This window comes from Coffea arabica, chromosome 8e, assembly GCF_036785885.1.
Source record: "Coffea arabica cultivar ET-39 chromosome 8e, Coffea Arabica ET-39 HiFi, whole genome shotgun sequence".
NCBI lineage: Eukaryota > Viridiplantae > Streptophyta > Magnoliopsida > Gentianales > Rubiaceae > Coffea > Coffea arabica.
In genome coordinates, this window is record NC_092324.1 from 5,562,614 (window position 1) to 5,584,190 (window position 21,577).

General features: G+C 38.4%; 1 pseudogene; it reads right to left on the minus strand.

Annotated features, from left to right (window-relative positions):
- Positions 1 to 3,497: 3,497 nt before the first annotated feature.
- Positions 3,498 to 21,577, minus strand: part of LOC140012626 (mechanosensitive ion channel protein 10-like) — a 34,597-nt pseudogene continuing 16,517 nt past the window's right edge.

Consider the following 21,577-nt stretch of genomic DNA (forward strand, 5'->3'; position numbering starts at 1 on the left):
AATTAAGTGAAGCATGAACAATGTTTTGCATTTGGCGATGTTTTAAATTTGGCTCGCATTTAATTCGATTAAAATAAAACTTTAAAATTTATACGTAAAAAGTTCAAACTAATTCAAGCTCATATTGATCAATACTCTATTTGATTTGATTACATTCATTTACAATTTCATTCTTAACCCGTTACACAAGATAAATGGAGAGTTTTAGAGTTGTTTTTTTTTTAAACAAAAAAAAATTTTATTTCACAAAATTATTGCAATTTAAGAGGCGGATTTTAATTTTAGAGTTGTTATTAGAGATGTCAGAATGGGCGTATACCTTGCTTTGTTATTAGAGTTGCAATTTTCCGCCTTACTTTTTGTTATTTCTGCTCTTGAAGCAGATTTAGCATGCTATTAATAAAATTTGACACTTTTTTTTTCATCAAAAAAAAAAAAAAAAAGGAATAGGCGTATCCCCTTTTTCCAGTAACAGCGATCACACGACCAAAAAAAACTGCGTTCTTCTTATTTAACTTTAACAAAGAAAAGAAAACCATTCGATAAGTATTCTTACCAATTGAATGAAACTAAATAAATCACTAGATGCTTGTACAAACCGACAAGCAAAAAATTTAGGTCTGTGAAACGTTATATAAACACGAGTATATTTTCAGTGGGAAGATGAGTTATCGGATTGGTATACGTGCTGTCCAGCCAATATGATTAGAAAGAACACTAAAATACTTTATAGATTATTATGGATTAATAGGCTTCACCCATCATCAATATATATATATATATATTTGTGTTTAAGTCAAGTAACAAATTATCCAACAATCAAGCAAAATGCATCATAAAGGTATGCAAGAAATTACTTTTAGGTGCCTAAACATCATTCGCTACATATCTATAAATAGAAACTACAAACTATTTTAGTTTCTGCTAGTTCAATAGTTCATCAGTTGTGACGTAAGTCTAGAGGTGTCAAAATGAGTAACTCTAGAGATTTGAATGAGTAACTCAAGAGATTTGAATGAGTTATAATTAGGTCAATCCATTTAATAAATGGGTCAAAATGGATCGACCCATAAATGCTCATTTAATAAATAGATGTGAGTAGGGATGGTAACGGAGGCGGGCACCCACCTTGCGGGGGTCATTGGGGCGGGGGCTGGGGGAAAAAGAAATGGGGACCTGTTTGAAAAAAAATATATATATGTACGTAATTATATTTATATAATGATATTATCAATTATACTATTAATTATACATATTTATTAATAAAAATTATTAATTATTTATACTAAATTTATTAATACATTTATGTTAAATTCCTAACTACACTTAATACAATAACATTTTTTTCTAAAAAAAACACTATAATAATTTAGTGATTGTATTTGTATCAAAAATGAAAACTTGATTATTTTAGTTATATTTGTTTTATCATATTAGATTGTATTCAAATAACGTTTGTTTACTTATTTTTATGAGTTTCAATTATGAAGTTACAATGAATAATAATTTGGTGATGTGTTGATATTTTAATACTTGATTATTTGCTCAAATTTAATTATAATGAAATTATATAATAAAATTTTTTTAGCCCCATGGGTGCCTTCGCGGGAGAAGCGGGGCGGGGCGGCGGCGGGAGGAATTAAAATGCAACGGGGCGGGGGTTGGGGGAGGTGTCCCCCGCCCCATTGCCACCCCTATCGTGAGTATATCCTCAATTATCCATTTACGATCCAATTGAAATTCTACTTTTTTTTTGTTTGATAAGAAATAATGACATTTTATCATTATTAGATTGGTAGAAAAATCAAATGCATCATCTTTACACTCAGCAAAATTGAGTTTAAATGTGCAATTATTTTTAATTGAATATAAATAAATGATATGAGTCAACCCACTATCCGCAAATTAAATGGGTTTAACTCATTTAAATCCATTCAAAGTTCATTGTTTACCCATATTTATTTATTAATTGACTGAGTTTGGACGGGTCAATCAATTTAATTGTGTGATTCACACCTCGACCTTTTCTTTCTTTCTCATGTGAATGAATAGTTTATACCCTCTGGCTTGAATGCATAAATGCTGGATTGAAAGTAAATTTGTTGTCAGATTTACAAGTCCACTCCAGAGAGTGAGGAATCTATACTTGCACTAGATCTTGGGATGAACGGCGCAAATGTGAAGCATATTCTTCAGTTACTCCATAAGGCCTACAACATGAGAGTCTAGCCCAGCCCAACTAAAATATATGCAAGCCGTAGAACCGTGGTTAATTTTTTGCTCTTTCCCCCGTGTTATTTCAAAGGGAAAATGACCTGTTTTATCCCTCACATTTCACAAAAATATTTTTTTTATTCCTCACTTTTAAAATGAAGCAAATTCGTGCCTGACATTTAAAAATTAAAACTATTACATCCCTGAACCTAATTTCAATCTGAATCAAACCATCCAATAATCCAATAATAAATTTCAAAAATAGAATTGATAGATCATTCGATCAACTTCATCATATTCACATGACATTTATTAAACCAAAAAAATAAAAATTATAACATAAAAGGCCATTCTTTGTCTTGGAATAGTAGAGTTTTTTTTTTTGATAAATCTTTTCATGCACCGTTAGTATATCCGCTTGCGAATTTAGATGTGTATCATAAATATAAAATTTGGTGTTTAAATTTAAATTAAAATGATATGGCGGTACATAAAATCGTTAGTGCATACGATGATAATGTAGAAAAGCTTAATCTTTCTTTTTTATGTTATAATTTTTTATTTTTTATTTTTAGGTTCATTAAATTTCACATGAATATCAACTTGAGTTAACCAAGTGATGTACCAATTACACCCCAAAAATTTGTAATCAGGTTGATTGGTGATTTGATTCAGATTGAAATTTGGGTTCAGGGATGTAATAATTTCAATTTTTAAATGTCAAGGATGAAATTGCTTCATTTTAAAAGTGAGGGATGAAAAGAATATTTTTGTAAAATGTGAAGGATGAAACCAATTATTTTCCCTATTTCAAATAGGCAATATCCTTAATTTGGTATAATTCTTTTTTTTTTTTCATCAAAGGTAAATTGCTCTCAAGTTTACTTAAAAAGGGGTAGATTAAATGAGATTTGATGGAATTTTAATTGCCAAAACCAAGTGTGTAGGAATGCTTTTACTTCAAGCGATCAACTCCTTATTTCCACCATTTGAATTGTATATTTATCATCATTTAATCAGTTCTTATATTTCACTTGCATAAGAAACAATGGAAAGTCTAAAATCAATATACCACCATTAAAATGGTAAAAGATCACACATGTTCCATGAACAACTTAATTGGTTTCTAGTTTTTATACCATCCTAACAATGTATATGCTGTATATTTCCACAAAAACCTCAAGAAAGTATTAGCAAAACAAGCACAAAAACCAGAATGACACAAATTGACAAAAACAAAGAGATCATTGGGTGGTGGATAAATTACTTATAAGCAAAGCAACTTAGGAATGTGTTGGCACCCTCCAATTGTTCATGTTTACTTGAGTGAGGTGGACTTCTTGTGGAAGAAGATGATACTTAATATTGAGGGTCTCAAAAATCCTTTTCAGCTCAAACATAAGCTCTGTAATTCGGATGTTTCTATCACCAAAGTTTTGATGGTTGATTGTGTGTTGTACACAAAGTGCCATTTTCATTTTGTCCACATTTTGTATCTCCTTCACTATCACACTATGCTTTGGGTTCCAATACTTTGGTTTGCTTTCTATATATCTGCATCAGCCCAAAAAAAAAAAAAGTTCAAGAAATTATAGATGGAAACGAAAAATAAGAAGGAAAGTATGATCCCACAATTGAAATTGCATAAGCTAAAGTACAAGAAGAAAATTAAGATGATAAGGATTTTATTGGATGCTTACATTTGTATGGCCTTCTTGAGTGCAACAATGGTGTCCATAGGTGTGGAGAGATCAATGGTGAATTGAACGGTATCGCCCATTTCTGGACTTCTATAGAAGTTGCTAATTGGCTTAGTGATCAAAACTGAGTTGGGATAGTAGATCTTTTCGTTGTCATACCTAAGGAAAACTGTGCTCAGGATGTTCATCTCTTCCACAATCATCTGATCACAATCAACAAATTGTACGAAATCAGTTACCTAAATGTGGCATCTTATATCAAATAAAATTGCTGATATGCATTGTGTTTTTTTTTTATTCTTTTTTCTTGTAAAGGAAGGATAGGATTTAAGAAGTGGGTAGGGAAAGTTGAACCCAAGACCTCTAAACTAGGGGTGTTTCGCGAATCGAGCCGCTCGCGAGCCGATCGCGAGCGGCTCGAATACGAGCTCGACTCGAGCTCATCAATATCGAACTCGAGTCGAGCTCGAGCTAATTAAGTCGATCTCGAGCTCGAAATCGAGCTCAAAAACATTAAACTCGTTGGCTTGCGAGCTCAATTATATATTTTTTTTTATTTTTTATTTTTTATTTTAATAGTAAAATTACATATATATCCATAATATTTTATTATTTGTTAAAAAATTATTATTTTATTTATTTTTTTAAAAAAATTATTATTTATTTTTTAAAAATAAAATAATTATAATTATTTTTTTATTTTTTAAGCTCGAGCTCGACTCGAATTTGACTCGAGCTCGAGCTCGAGCTTGATATTTTGAGCTCGTCGAGCTCGAGCTCGAGTTCGAGCTTCACAAAATTAACTCGAGCTCGGCTCGATTAGCCAAAACTCGACTCGAGCTCGGCTCGTTTGCACCCCTTGTGACAGCCCCACCTTCCCCTAAGGCGAACCGAAGGGGTTAGCGGACTGCCTGCCCAACTCTCGCCAGGACTACGGGCAGTTACACGTGATCTAGAACGTTTCGGAAAAATAAAAGCGCGCTCGAACAAGCCACAAGAACCAAAATAACAAAATACGAAGGAAAATGAATACGATGAATCATGCCTGGAATAGTGGAATCCGAGATCCCACCAAACCTTAATACATAGCAATTCAACATTTACAACCACATTGGCATGTCAAAAGCGATACATAAGGGATACACATATTCGGTTTGCCATTCAAACAATGAACCCAATACACATTAGGGTTTCATGCAAAGAGCTACAAAAGAGACATATACAAGGCTCAATTTGGCAACCAACAAGTAGGAGCTTCCAAAAGTGCTTATTTTCCTGTAAGGAAAACAAATGGAATGGTGTGAGTTAAAGCTCAGTGAGCAATTATCACACAATCAACCCAGATCACTTAAGCATAATCGTTCATTGCAAATATTCAAATAAGAAGTAAAACAATTCAGTAAAAGGATACGGTCGGCTCTCAAGAGCCCATTTCCACGCTACATGCTTGATCTAACTCAATTGACCCTCCGTCAATATTAAAAGTACCAAACCATAGACCTCTCTTCACTTCCATTCCTTCTACCCAACATTCCCCAACCGGGCCCGCACTCCAAGCAGTAACATTAGGTGATACTCGAGTACACCGGAACCAAGGGTCTCATTACCACAAGATTCCCATTTCAGTCCCCGTGGCGAGTCAATTTTCACGACCAAGCCCTCGCTGGCTCGATTCAATTGAATGCCAACGGGGTCGAGCTCAGTACAGTAGGGCCGTTGGATACTCGTCCAACCAACACCCAAACAATTTCCATGAATGAAATCCAAGAATTCATATAGCAGTACAGTAATACAGTAAAACGGTAAACAATCGGTCACAAGAATAAAAGGAATGAGGGCGGTTAAGTACACCCTCACCCTAATCATTTCCAATAGTCAAACAAGCCTTCAAGGCATCACAATCACATAGAGCAAAGCCACATTATAAATCCAAGTGAGTAGTATACTCACCAATCGATAAAATGATGTTTCATGCACCGTCGTTAAACGAACGTCGTGCACCACCGTTTCCTCCTAGAACAAGTAAACAATTACCATAAGACTCGATAACGAGTCATGAATCAACACTAATCACAACCCAATAGGGTTTCGTATACATAAACAAGCATCATAAGCAAACCAGAAATTAGAAGTAGCACTAGCCTTGGCCCCGAATAGAAAAACTGTTTTGCCCTTATTATGCGGTAATGGCGTCAAATTCACTACGGTTATCGGATGGAGGTGTAAGACCCACCGTTTCGAAGCTATGAAACAGGGCTACAACAATGAAGAAGGCCTCTCAGTCCAAATCCTAGCACAACTAGGTAAAAAATGCAGAAAACCAAGCCAGAACCGTAATTGCAGGTTCCCAAATCACACAAAACTATAATCAGTCTATCTCAGCCTAAACAGGTCCAAATGCATTGATTCCAAAGGCATATGAAAGCTAAGACATCAAGCTACATTTCATCAGAAGACACCAACAACAAAATCCAAAGCAATTCCAGTCAAAACAGGCAATTACTATCGCAGTTCGGACATTCTGTTCACCAAAAACAGCAACAGTAAAAATGGCATAACTCACTCTATACTAGTCCAAATGCCCTGAAATTTTGCAGGCACTTCATACTCATCAATACCTACAACTTTCATGTTTTGGGCAAAGTCCAATTCGGCCTCTATCTATGACCTAAAATTTCGGACAGATTAGGGGTTCATGAACCCTAACTTTTCACATTTCATTCCAAACCCAAAATTGATTGCATTTATCAACAATTCACACCCACTAGAGCCAAAGCCCCTTATTACCAACCATCAAAAACAACCACACCATCAAGATCATATGAAACCAGAAAATTCCTCAAAAAATAAAAAACTCAACCAAATCACTTCAAACCAAGAAATAAATCACATATACCATCACTCAAGCTACTTCTAAGCATAACATAAACATCATTAGGTGTAGTAGGGTGTTCAAGCATCACTTACCAAGAAATTAAGAGAGAGAGAGATGTTGGACACCTTAGCTCTTCAAACAAACTCCACCAAACTACTTACTAGCACTAGAAGAAAGGTTTTTATGGAGTAGAATCTATTCTAGGTGATTAGTTGTGGAAGATTGAGTGAAATGGAAGCTAGAAAGTTGAAGAATTTCCTTCCTTCTTGCAAGAGAGAGAGCCGGCCAACACAAGGTAAGAAAATGGTAATTTTTTGTGAATTTTTGAGATATTTACTTCCTTGGGTCAAAAGTCAAAATAGTGAATAGTCTTTCTTAAATCAAATCCAATAACTATGTGACACTTGTCACTCTCATAAATGCAATCCTATCTTTTCTTTTACCTCTCACATCAATCATTTCACCCACTCTACTTATCTCTAAACACCCGATAAATTTTTCACAGTATCCGAAACTTAACCGTATTGGCCGAATTTTCCCGAACTTTTCGCACTCGTGGGTCCCACGTCCAATATATATTCTTAATTTTCTAAAAATTCTCCAATACTAGAAAAAGCATCTAAAAACCATAATTGCTCATAAAATCCACCAAGAAAATATTCCTAGACCAGAAAATGCAGAAAACATGAAATTTAAGGGGGAAAAAATCCTAGGAAAATATTAGGGCAAATCTGGGTTCTCACACTCTCTCCCCCTTAAAAGAATTTCGTTCTCGAAATTTCTCACTTCAATTCCCGAAAAGGTTTGGATACTTCTTTCGCATTTCCTCTTCCATTTCCCAAGTAACTTCCTCAACTCCGTGGTTTCTCCACAGCACCTTTACTAATGGAATTTTCTTGTTGCGAAGCTCTTTGACCTTCCGATCAAGTACCTGGACCGGTTTCTCTTCATAGGCCAGTGATTCATCTACTTCGATATCTTCCGGTTGCAATATATGGGATGGGTCAGGATGGTACTTCTTTAGCATCGAGACGTGAAATACATCGTGGATTCGAGAGAGACTGGACGGTAGTTCCAATCGATACGCGACCGCTCCTACCCTCTGAAGGATCTTGTAGGGTCCGACGTACCGCGGTTGGAGTTTCTTTCCTTTACCCGTTGTAATACTTCGTAATGGTGTGATCTTGAGAAATACGTGGTCTCCAACTTCAAACTCCAAGTCTTTTCTTCGATTATCCGCGTAACTCTTTTGTCGACTTTGACCTGTTTGAAGTCGTTGCCGTATCAACTTGACTTTCTCTTGAGTCTCTTCCATCCATGGAATAGTTACCGGGTCTAAAGCTTTCTTTTCGCCAACTTCATCCCAGTAAATCGGCGAGCGGCATTTGCGTCCGTATAGGGCCTCATACGGAGCCATTTGGATCGACGAATGGAAGCTATTGTTGTACGCAAACTCTACCAAGGTCATGTGTTGACCCCAGTTGCCTCCAAAATCCAGAATACAAGTTCGTAGCATGTTTTCGAGAGTTTGAATCGTCCGCTCTGACTGTCCATCCGTTTGAGGGTGATAGGTCGTGCTCAAATTGAGTTTAGTCCCCAAGGTTTCTTGAAACTTCTGCCAAAATCGAGATACGAAACGTGGATCCCGATCAGAGACGATGCTCACAGGAACACCATGTAGCCTTACTATCTCGTCCATGTACAGTCGGGCCAACTTGTCCATGGAATACTTCATATTCACCGGCAAGAAATGGGCCGACTTGGTTAAGCGATCAACGATCACCCAAACGGCATCGTGTCCTCTTTGCGTCCTCGGTAAACCGGAAACAAAGTCCATTGTGATATTTTCCCACTTCCACTCGGGTATCTCCAAGGGTTGTAACAAACCCGATGGTTTCTGATGTTCCGCTTTCACTTGTTGACAAATGAGACACTTTTGTACGTATTGAGCAATTTCCCTCTTCATGTTGTCCCACCAATAAGTCCCTTTCAGGTCCTGATACATCTTACTGCTGCCCGGATGGATTGTATACTTGGACCGATGAGCTTCCTCCAGAATCTCTGCTTTCAACGACTCATCCTTTGGTACCACTAGTCGGTTTCGATACTTCAAAATGCCTTCAGGACTCAAATTGAAGTCCGAAGTTTCTCCCTTTTCCACTTTCTCTCTCCACTTCTTTACCATCAAATCTTCGTTTTGCGCCTCTTTAATATGCTCCAGTAAAGTAGAGGTTACCCTAACATTGCCAAATATCACCTTATGACTCCCAAGACAGGGTCTCCACTCGCACACGGATTCTAATAAATCCCACTCCTTAATCATCAACCCTGCCACTTGCACTTTACGACTCAAAGCATCTGCTACCACATTTGCCTTTCCAGGATGGTAGTTGATTGTGCAGTCATAATCTTCCAGGAACTCCATCCACCTTCGTTGCCTCATGTTTAATTCCTTCTGAGAGAAAAGGTATCTAAGACTTTTGTGATCCGAAAACACTTCGAAGGTCACCCCATATAGGTAATGCCTCCACTTTTTCAGTGCAAAGACAACTGCGGCTAATTCCAGATCGTGAGTCGGGTAATTCTGCTCGTGAAGCTTTAGCTTCCTAGAGGCAAACGAAATCACATTCCGATTCTGCATCAAAACACACCCCAGGCCTTCTCGCGACGCATCTGCGTACACCGCGAACCCATCCACGCCATTTGGCAAGACCAGTACCGGAGCCATGGTCAATCTTTTCTTTAATTCCTGAAAACTTGTTTCGCATCGGCCGTTCCAGATAAACTGGCCATGCTTCTTTGTCAAGTCAGTTAAAGGTCCTGCCAGTTTGAAAAAATTCTTAATAAACCTTCGGTAGTACCCCGCTAGCCCTAGAAAGCTACGAATTTCCGTGGGGGTTTCTGGCCTCTTCCAATTTGTCACGGCCTCTATCTTTGCCGGGTCCACCGAAATACCTTCGTGAGAGATTACGTGCCCTAGAAATGCTAATTTCTCCAGCCAGAACTCGCATTTGCTAAACTTGATGTACAACTGATGTTCTCTTAATGTCTGCAACACCACTCCCAAATGCTCTTCATGCTCCTCGCGTGTCTTGGAGTAGACCAAAATGTCATCAATAAACACAACAACAAATCGGTCTAGATAGGGTTTGAAAACCATATGCATTAGGTCCATAAAGGCGGCGGGAGCATTGGTCAGTCCAAAAGGCATAACGGCGAACTCGTAATGCCCGTATCTCGAGTTGAAGGCAGTTTTCGGTATATCCTCCTTCCTAATCAACAACTGATAGTATCCTTGTCGGAGGTCCAACTTTGAGAAGACCACTGCTCCTTGCAGCTGGTCGAACAACTCGTCGATGTGGGGCAGGGGATACTTATTCTTGATCGTAACATTGTTTAGGCCTCGGTAGTCAATACACATCCTCAAGGTTCCGTCCTTTTTCTTCACAAACAGGACAGGAGCTCCCCAAGGAGACCCACTCTCATGAATGAATCCCCGCTCCAAAAGATCTTGTAATTGCAACTTAAGGTCCTTAAGTTCCGCAGGCGCCATTCGGTAAGGGGTTTTTGAGATAGGTGCAGTTCCAGGTAACAAATCTATTTGAAATGCTATTTCCCGTTCTGGAGGTAAAGCTACTAGTTCATCAGGAAATACATCTGGAAATTCCCTCACTACGGCCACGTCCTCCACTTTCAACTTATCCGTAGGGGTGTTAATCAAAAAGGCCAAAAATCCTTGCGCCCCTCTACTTATCAATTTCCTAACTCGAATGCCCGAAATCAAAGCAGATAAGGCTAACCTACCCCTTATATCCAACCTTAAGGTTGCCTCGCCAGGAATGTGAAATTCTACCACCTTCGTTTTACAATCCAGTTGGGCGTTATATTTGGCTAGCCAATCCATACCTAGAATCACATCGTACCCCTTAATGGACAAGCTTATCAGGTCGCCTAAAAAGCTCTTTTCACCTACCCATACATCACAATCCCTATAAACCATACTAGTCACCAAACGTTGATTTCCCGTAGGTGTACTGACTTCTAGATCATAAGGTAAACTAGCAGGTTTTATATCGATGCCACACATGAAATCAGGGTTAACAAACGAATGAGTGGCACCAGAATCAATTAAAACTTTGGCAAAGCGGTGGAAAATAGGGATCGTACCTTCTACGACCTCCGAAGACTCTGGGACCTGATGGGGCTCTAAGGAGTAAACCCTAGCTGGAACTTTCGGTTTGGACCCATCTCCCTTCGTTGGTCCAGTATTGGTCCTCGGCGGGGGTTGGCTTCCCTTTCCATCCTGTTTCAGGACCGGGCAAGTAGCCAGTTGGTGGTCCGCGCTTCCACATTGTAGACATTTACCCTGCTTCCTCCAACAGTTATCCTCGGTGTGGTTTGCTTTTCCACAATGATGGGGCTCTAAGGAGTAAACCCTAGCTGGAACTTTCGGTTTGGACCCATCTCCCTTCGTTGGTCCAGTATTGGTCCTCGGCGGGGGTTGGCTTCCCTTTCCATCCTGTTTCAGGACCGGGCAAGTAGCCAGTTGGTGGTCCGCGCTTCCACATTGTAGACATTTACCCTGCTTCCTCCAGCAGTTATCCTCGGTGTGGTTTGCTTTTCCACAATGCCCACAGGGACCACGAGGTGCCGAAGCCGAGCCACTCTGAGCGTTTCCCCTTTGTCCTCGCCCAGCTTGACTACCCCTGAACGGAGTCCCTCTGCCCGGACCAGAGTGTCGACCACTACTCGTTCCTCGTCCAAACTTAGAAGGAGTGCTCTTCTCACCTTGTTCAGACGTACTCCCAGGAAAACCACGTTTCTTAGCCTGGAAGTTTCGGACCTGCAACCGTGCACTCTCCACTCGTTGGGCTTTTTCCATTGCCTCGCTAAACGTGGTAATTTGAGCCGCCGCGAGGTCTTTCTGGATCTCAACGTTCAAACCCTGAATGAAGCGCCTAACCCGTCGTTGCTCAGTTATGATTAATTCCGGCGCAAACTTGGACAGGCGGGTAAACTGACTCTCGTACTCTGCCACAGTCTGAGCCCCTTGCCGGAGCCGGATAAATTCGTCTTCCTTCCTCTCCTGGACTAAGGGAGGGAAAAACTTTGCATTAAATTCCCGGATGAAGTTCACCCAAGTCCTAGGCGTCTGCTCCCGCTCCCATTTCTGTCTAATTACGTTCCACCAGGAACGGGCAGCCCCCTCGAGTTGAAACACGGCAAAAGTCACCTGCCGTTCGTCTGGGTAGTGTAGAGCTGCAAATATATCAACCATCTTCTCGAGCCATTTCTCAGCAACGTCAGGGTCGGGTCCCCCAACAAATTTCGACGGCGCAAACTTTTGGAAACGTTCGAGAGCTCTATCCTCGCTCTCGACATGGTGGCCAGGGTTTTCGGGGTTTCCAGGGTTAGGGTTTGGGTTCTGAGCTTGTTGCTGCACTACTTGTGCAAGCAGGTTTGTCATTTGCTGCATAGCAGCAGCTATCTGGGCATTAGGGTCGGCTTGGGGTTCAGGATCAGGTCCAGTCGAGGTTTCCCCCGCACCCCTAACCGGTGTGGGTTGTCTAGCACCGCGCCCACGTCCCCGACCACTCCGAGTACCTTCCATAATTTACTTGGTCTAGGCAAGAGTACTAAACCAAAGTCATAATACGGCATCGTAAGTAACATGCAAAACTTGTACAGTAACACATATGGATATTTTGCAAACAACATATATACAAGCCAAAAACCACACACATATATACAAGCAGTCAAGTCATGTACAGGCAAGTCAGAAACAAACATAGAAAATCCCCCGAGGATTGGCCTTATCAAAAGAGATTTACACGTAGCTAATCTAACGACCCTAAACGATTAGCTAAGGCTCTATCCCTATCCCCATGTACATACAAAAACCACCACTATCCAAAAGATGCCTAAAGATCAAGGCCTAGTCAGTCGCCGGGGTCTGGGATCCAGGCGATGGGGTAGACTCCTCCCCAGGGTCGGCCTCCGCACACGACGCCTCGTCGCTACACTCTTCCAAGCCATCGTCACACAAATTAAGGATCGCCTCAGCGCGACCCCTGACCTTGCGAGCTCGCTTAAGCTCGCGCTCTCGTGCCTCCCTCAACTGCGCGCAAAGGTCGTCTACTCGATCCTCGGCCCCAAGTACGTCGTACTCTAGCTCTTTAATTCCCGCAGCTTGCTTCTCATTCGTCGCCCTATCCTGGATCGCATCGACCTCAAGTCGAGCATTCTCTCTAGCCAACACTTTACGCTCTTTATCCAGCGCAAACACGAGGGTGTTCGGGTAAGCGTATTTCTCCTTACACGGGCACCGTCGAAGACGGTTAGACGGGCTCCAACGAATGACGGCCCCTCCCGGCCGCATCTGATATGGGATCACGGGGAGTACTTTGCGAGGTCTAGCCCCCGAAGGACTAGCACTAGGGTCACCCTGTCCGGCCATCCTACATCACAAGAACATGTAATCGTAAATATAAGCTTAAAGGCCAAAACAACAAATCCTCAAGTCAAACAGTCCTATATCACCAAGGCTAAGTCAAACCTAGGCTCTGATACCACCTGTGACAGCCCCACCTTCCCCTAAGGCGAACCAAAGGGGTTAGCGGACTGCCTGCCCAACTCTCGCCAGGACTACGGGCAGTTACACGTGATCTAGAACGTTTCGGGAAAATAAAAGCGCGCTCGAACAAGCCACAAGAACCAAAATAACAAAATACGAAGGAAAATGAATACGATGAATCATGCCTGGAATAGTGGAATCCGAGATCCCACCAAACCTTAATACATAGCAATTCAACATTTACAACCACATTGGCATGTCAAAAGCGATACATAAGGGATACACATATTCGGTTTGCCATTCAAACAATGAACCCAATACACATTAGGGTTTCATGCAAAGAGCTACAAAAGAGACATATACAAGGCTCAATTTGGCAACCAACAAGTATGAGCTTCCAAAAGTGCTTATTTTCCTGTAAGAAAAACAAATGGAATGGTGTGAGTTAAAGCTCAGTGAGCAACTATCACACAATCAACCCAGATCACTTAAGCATAATCGTTCATTGCAAATATTCAAATAAGAAGTAAAACAATTCAGTAAAAGGATACGGTCGGCTCTCAAGAGCCCATTTCCACGCTACATGCTTGATCTAACTCAATTGACCCTCCGTCAATATTAAAAGTACCAAACCGTAGACCTCTCTTCACTTCCATTCCTTCTACTCAACATTCCCCAACCGGGCCCGCACTCCAAGCAGTAACATTAGGTGATACTCGAGTACACCGGAACCAAGGGTCTCATTACCACAAGATTCCCATTTCAGTCCCCGTGGCGAGTCAATTTTCACGACCAAGCCCTCGCTGGCTCGATTCAATTGAATGCCAACGGGGTCGAGCTCAGTACAGTAGGGCCGTTGGATACTCGTCCAACCAACACCCAAACAATTTCCATGAATGAAATCCAAGAATTCATATAGCAGTACAGTAATACAGTAAAACGGTAAACAATCGGTCACAAGAATAAAAGGAATGAGGGCGGTTAAGTACACCCTCACCCTAATCATTTCCAATAGTCAAACAAGCCTTCAAGGCATCACAATCACATAGAGCAAAGCCACATTATAAATCCAAGTGAGTAGTATACTCACCAATCGATAAAATGATGTTTCATGCACCGTCGTTAAACGAACGTCGTGCACCACCGTTTCCTCCTAGAACAAGTAAACAATTACCATAAGACTCGATAACGAGTCATGAATCAACACTAATCACAACCCAATAGGGTTTCATATACATAAACAAGCATCATAAGCAAACCAGAAATTAGAAGTAGCACTAGCCTTGGCCCCGAATAGAAAAACTGTTTTGCCCTTATTATGCGGTAATGGCGTCAAATTCACTACGGTTATCGGATGGGGGTGTAAGATCCACCATTTCGAAGCTATGAAACAGGGCTACAACAATGAAGAAGGCCTCTCAGTCCAAATCCTAGCACAACTAGGTCAAAAATGCAGAAAACCAAGCCAGAACCGTAATTGCAGGTTCCCAAATCACACAAAACTGTAATCAGTCTATCTCAGCCTACACAGGTCCAAATGCATTGATTCCAAAGGCATATGAAAGCTAAGACATCAAGCTACATTTCATCAGAAGACACCAACAACAAAATCCAAAGCAATTCCAGTCAAAACAGGCAATTACTATCGCAGTTCGGACATTCTGTTCACCAACAATAGCAACAGTAAAAACGGCATAACTCACTCTATACTACTCCAAATGCCCTGAAATTTTGCAGGCACTTCATATTCATCAATACCTACAACTTTCATGTTTTGAGCAAAGTCCAATTCGGCCTCTATCTATGACCTAAAATTTCGGACAGATTAGGGGTTCATGAACCCTAACTTTTCACATTTCATTCCAAACCCAAAATTGATTGCATTTATCAACAATTCACACCCACTAGAGCCAAAGCCCCTTATTACCAACCATCAAAAACAACCACACCATCAAGATCATATGAAACCAGAAAATTCCTCAAAAAATAAAAAACTCAACCAAATCACTTCAAACCAAGAAATAAATCACATATACCATCACTCAAGCTACTTCTAAGCATAACATAAACATCATTAGGTGTAGTAGGGTGTTCAAGCATCACTTACCAAGAAATTAAGAGAGAGAGAGATGTTGGACACCTTAGCTCTTCAAACAAACTCCACCAAACTACTTACTCGCAGTAGAAGAAAGGTTTTTATGGAGTAGAATCTATTCTAGGTGATTAGTTGTGGAAGATTGAGTGAAATGGAAGCTAGAAAGTTGAAGAATTTCCTTCCTTCTTGCAAGAGAGAGAGCCGGCCAACACAAGGTAAGAAAATGGTAATTTTTTGTGAATTTTTGAGATATTTACTTCCTTGGGTCAAAAGTCAAAATAGTGAATAGTCTTTCTTAAGTCAAATCCAATAACTATGTGACACTTGTCACTCTCATAAATGCAATCCTATCTTTTCTTTTACCTCTCACATCAATCATTTCACCCACTCTACTTATCTCTAAACACCCGATAAATTTTTCACAGTATCCGAAACTTAACCGTAGTGGCCGAATTTTCCCGAACTTTTCGTACTCGTGGGTCCCACGTCCAATATATATTCTTAATTTTCTAAAAATTCTCCAATATTAGAAAAAGCATCTAAAAACCATAATTGCTCATAAAATCCACCAAGAAAATATTCCTAGGCCAGAAAATGCAGAAAACATGAAATTTAAGGGGGGAAAAATCCTAGAAAAATATTAGGGCAAATCTGGGTTCTCACACCCCTACTCTAAACCCTGAAATCTCAAATTTAACCACTAGATTAAGGTCTCATCAGCGTATAAAATTTAATTATTTTCATAAGTTCCTTTAAGTTCTTAAAAATTTCAAAGGTGGTAAATATATGTAATTTTTTTCCAAAATTTTCATTTTAGAATTAATGTGGAGTAGAATAATTTTTCTTTCAAAAAAGTAGGCATATAAGGTTTAAATAATTATTGAATCACAAAATATACTTAAAGCCGTATTGCGTGAGGGATTTTAGTTATTTAGAGTATATTTAGGCGCTCAATTTTCTATGGGGTGGGTAAATACGGTTATAATTTAATGCAATTATATCCAATTATTGTATTTTTCACAATATTTGGAATATATTTACAAACTGTTGTACTTTTTATAGAATTTGGTATACACAACTAAAATTCACACCTTTAGCAAATAAAAAAAATTAAAATTTATGCGTACAAAAGAATAATGTAAGTGTACACTAAAACATATAACAAGTATAACAACTCTACAAACTGTACTTACCACAACCATATCTGTTCCAATTCCTCATTTTATAAGCTAGGTCCATTATTATTAGAATTAATCTTTTTTATACTGACATTATATACACTGTCAGTACCGGATAAATAATAACTATATAAAATTTGAATTTGAAATCCAATATTTACACATATATCGTGAATCTAACGATGATAGCGTATATACTGTGAGTATGAGTATATATAAGATTTACTCTTGTTATTAATATTATTTTTTTTTGGGAGATGCAGTAAGCATGGTCACAATTTCAAGAAAATAGTATGCTATCGGTGGTATGCAAGACATGTAGTCAACAAGAATGTACCTGAACGCCGTCCACCACACACCTGTCTCCAATGTCAAAAGGATGCACGACAAAAACGAAGACAATGGACTCAAAAACAGTCTTGCACATGTTCTGGAATGTAAATCCCAGGAGAAGAAGCTGCGTTATGATGAAGGCTACAACTTTGGTTGATGCCAATCCCATCACCAGGACGAGCACCACAATAATGATCACACTCACGATTGCACTTGCTAGCTTGTGAAGTTGATGCACTGCTGTTTTTGTATCGTTCAAGGAATGTGCCAAGTATTTTCTCTCATAATATGCACGAACCTGATGTTCAATTGCAAAACCATGTTTACATATCAAATTCACGAACAAATTTCAATTCAAGTTTCTTCAAGAAATTATCAAAATAGAAACATCAAATGCTTATCTTTTGATTTTTTTTTCTGTGATGCAATTTGGTTACAGTTTAGGGTTCATCATGTATAGCAATTTAAGCTTACCACCCAATTTCTGAAAGCTGATTTTGTGATCCTTCCTGTCTCAAGGGCACCTTCAAAAAGTGGGAATATGGTGTGAATTTCAACTCTGGTTAAGAATCTCATGAGATCTTCCTCTTCAATATACCTTCAACAACACAAAAATATACAGCATTTAGATAGATCAGTTTGAATTTCTTGAATTCCAAAACCTCACATATGCACTATTCATATTATTCTGCATGGAGTTTAATTTGTAAAGAAAAACCAATTAAGCCAGTCTGAATGAGTTTTGTGTTGGTGAACTCACTCATCAACCTTTAGCTAGCTACTTAGTTACGAAATTAATAAAATTATGTACCTACTGATAATAAAATTAAGTTGCTTAATTCAATTAGTAAGTTTTCATTAATTTATAAGCCAAATTAACTCAAATGGAATAATGATAATATGCCAAATTAGTTTAAACTAAACTACAAACTGCTTGTGTCTGGTATATAAAAATTTAGTTGCTAATTAATGTCTTCTCCTGCTTTTGTTCTTGAACCATTTTTATTCTTTTGTGTCATTCTTTTGCAAAATGCAAGTGTGATTTGCAATAATCCATAAAATTGGTAGATGGCATTAATGCAAATTTTTTAGGTATATAACATATTAAAAATGTCAATCATTGGGTTGACACTTAATCTTGTTATTTAGTCACATCCTACATTAGACATTGATATGGAATTCTATCCAAATAATTACTGTTTAGCTAAGTGAAATCTTTAATGATAGTAAGGTACCACCTTTTTCCCTCAACTTTTATGATAGTAAAGTACCACATGCACAGCCTTTTTCCCTCTGTCCTAGAAGTTTCTAATTAATCCAAGTAATTTTCAAATTGATTAAAGACCAATGCATGATATAACGTGCTTAAAAAGTCATAGAAGTGAATAATTATGTCGATTAAAGGCTTAAAACATTCTTACCACTCGCTAATCTATTATTAGTGATTTTAGAATCACTATCAGTCAAATGATTACTTGTCTTGGCAAGTGTTTATCAATATTAATTATGACAACTTTTTTTTAGTCATGTTAAGAATTAGTTAGACGAGGTTTTTTATTCACAAGAGCGACTATTCATTAACCACTTTCCACTATATTTGTTCATAAAATAATTTCCTAAAACTCAAATTCATAAAACTGCAGGCCACAGAAGACATAGATTATTATGACAAGTTTATCCGAAATGAATTTTAGTATGACCAACCTAATCAAGTCCAATGAAGACCTAGGGACCAATTCTAGATATATGAGAAGCACTTTGTTCCCTTTTCAGACAAACTTAGCTCAAAAGCACATTGAAAGGCAGAATTTCACCTTAAAATAATCGTGGGCATAGGATTGTAATAACATCTAAATAGTTTCAGATTGAAAAACTTTCCCAAAATAACTAGGAATTTTATTTTGTCAATGTGAGCTTGATCTATGATGGAAGCCTTGAGAATAAGGTCTCATGCACAATTGCAGCACCCTAACTGGGGTTCTACTCTAACTTCATATTTTAGTTTATTTGTTGCGTCAAAAATCTATGCTAAAAATGCAGTAAAGGGCAAAGGGCAGGTGTTTCACCACATGCAAGTTCTTTTCTCCTTGCAATTCTGTATATTCTGAACCCCCAAAAAAGTGAGGCAGTGACTTAAGGACTTCCCGACTCCTGAGCTCCATGAAAGACTTGAAATGGGGGAACACAAGAGGAAAAAGGTACTCTAGTCTCTACTAAACCTCAGCTACACTATTAATTAAGTACCTGGATATATATATATTTACGTCTGCATAGAAAACAGTATTGTACTCACAAACAAAATAAAAGTATGTTGTGGTCACAAAGGAAAAAAATAATTCTAAGTGCTGTTTGAAGAGATGTACAGACATTTACATGCGTTAAATCTCTTCAAAAGTATCTGGACATGTGAGATTAATCTTCACTTAAGCAAGTGTATACTTCAAGGACAATTTTGTAAGTGGCTAAATCTTGTCTGATTTTTTTTTTTAATTATTACTGCTTCTCAATTATTGTGACTAAGGTTGAAGTGTCTAGGAATTAGAAATCCTCAATTCAAGTCCCCTTCTTTCCTTCCTATTTCTTGAATCCCGCTCCTCCCTTGCTAGATATTTTTTTTTAAATCATCTAGTTTATAAACAATTAAAGGGACCTCAGCCATTCAGGCTACTGTTCTACATTATCTCTTACTCTTTTACTTTTCTTCTTTTTTATATAACACTTTTGCTTCTTTTTTTTTTTTTTTTATAACTCATAGATATTCACATCTGTTTTACGGTCTGCGATTAATTCTGTTTGAACCGAACATGGCCCCTTGTAGAGAAACTCTCCCAATATTATCCTTTCCATTCCTATGATTTCACACCCGAAAACTCGTGATTAAGAGATGCAAACCATTCTCGTTGCACCACTTTTGCTTATATGGCTTCTATATTCCTCACATTGTGAATTATGATGGCCGCAATCCACATGCTAGACAAAGTGATTTGACCAACAAACAACTAGGCCATTCCACAATCAGTACGAGCAATATTGCCATGAATACAACTAATTGGCCACATTTTTGTCATTTGGATTAATATTCTAGGTTTGGTGACATAACTCAGTTCATTGTTCACGTTTTAACAAAAGATGTCCTCATTGCAAGCTAGACCTACAAATTCTAAAGTATGAAATTAACTATAGGATCATGCTATATCTCCTATTATCAAGTCACAATTAGTAAGGCTAACTATTGTAAGTTGTGACTTGATAATAGAAGATATTGAATTAGTTAGGCTAACTATTTTGACTTAATTTGGTCAGATATAGCATGATCTGATATTAACTGCCTAATTTCATGTTCACTGAGTTGTGATAATACTAAGACGTTGTCATGTCTCCTACAATGAACTCTACTGGCCAATCTTATCCCTTCTTTGTGTTTCTTTTTTTCCCATTTGGAAATGGTACATTAACCATTATGATTTTCGGTTAAACATCTTAAAAAGCTTTTCCACATGTTCAAATGCTGATGCTTGTGTAGACACCAAATTTTTGTCAATTTTTAATATTTTCTCAAGATTTTTCTATTTAATGAATTATTTATTTTCTAGCATTTTAATGTGCATTTTTCTCATTTTTGCGGGTTTGCTTGAAAAAAAAGAAAAAAAAGTGAGAAAAGAAAAGAAAAAGAAACCAAACAAAACAAAAAAACAAAAACAACAAACAACAAAAAGAAAACAAAAAAAAAAATCATCATAATCATTTTCTCTACCAAAATACATTTAACCCATTTCACACTCAATTGCCAGGGACCTTTCTTTTCATTGGCAGAAGTCATCATTTCGGAAAATCCTACACACAAGCTCCATTTTTGGCTACAAGTCCCTCTCGGCTCTCTCTGGAAAAAAGGAGGGGAAAAACAGACAAGGAAAAGAAGAGAGGCTCTCGGCTCTCTCTCTGGGCTCTCAACCGAAAAAAAAGAAAAAATTTTCCCTCCCTCTCTCGGCTAGCTCTTAACAGACAGGGGACAAGCCACAAAAAAAGGCACTCCAATCCCTCTGGGCTCACTTGGCAGAGGCAGAAAAAAAAAGGAAACGCACGAGAGAAGTGGAAGGGAAGCTCTCGGAATTTTGCAGCCTGACCCCTCACTCTCACTCTCTCGGACTTGGGTGGAGGAAAGAAACAGAGAAAAAAAATCTTCCCCAACTCCTCTCGGTTCCATCTCAACCTCACACACACCTACATTGAGGTAATTTTTAGTTTTGTCTAGCACATTAAATCAATGCTTCATTGTTTAGTTTTCTTTCGTTTCTGCTTGCTACTTTGCATTGTTGTTGTGGTATTGCTGAAATTTGGGAAATAGCATGAACCAGATAAAGGAAAAGGAAATGTTTCTTGTGAATGCATGTTAATTGTTTGAAAAAATGCCAAAAAGAATTTTAGGGGCTGTTTTGCTTTATTTTGTCCATTTTATGTTGTTTTCTTGTCAAAATAAAATCATATTTGTATTGTAGAAGATGCAAGAGTGTTGTGGCATAATTTTTATGATTTTTGGTGAAGGGTATGTTGTTTTGAAAAATCAAAACTGGACTGATTTCTTGTCATTTTGGCCACTTTCGATTCCTT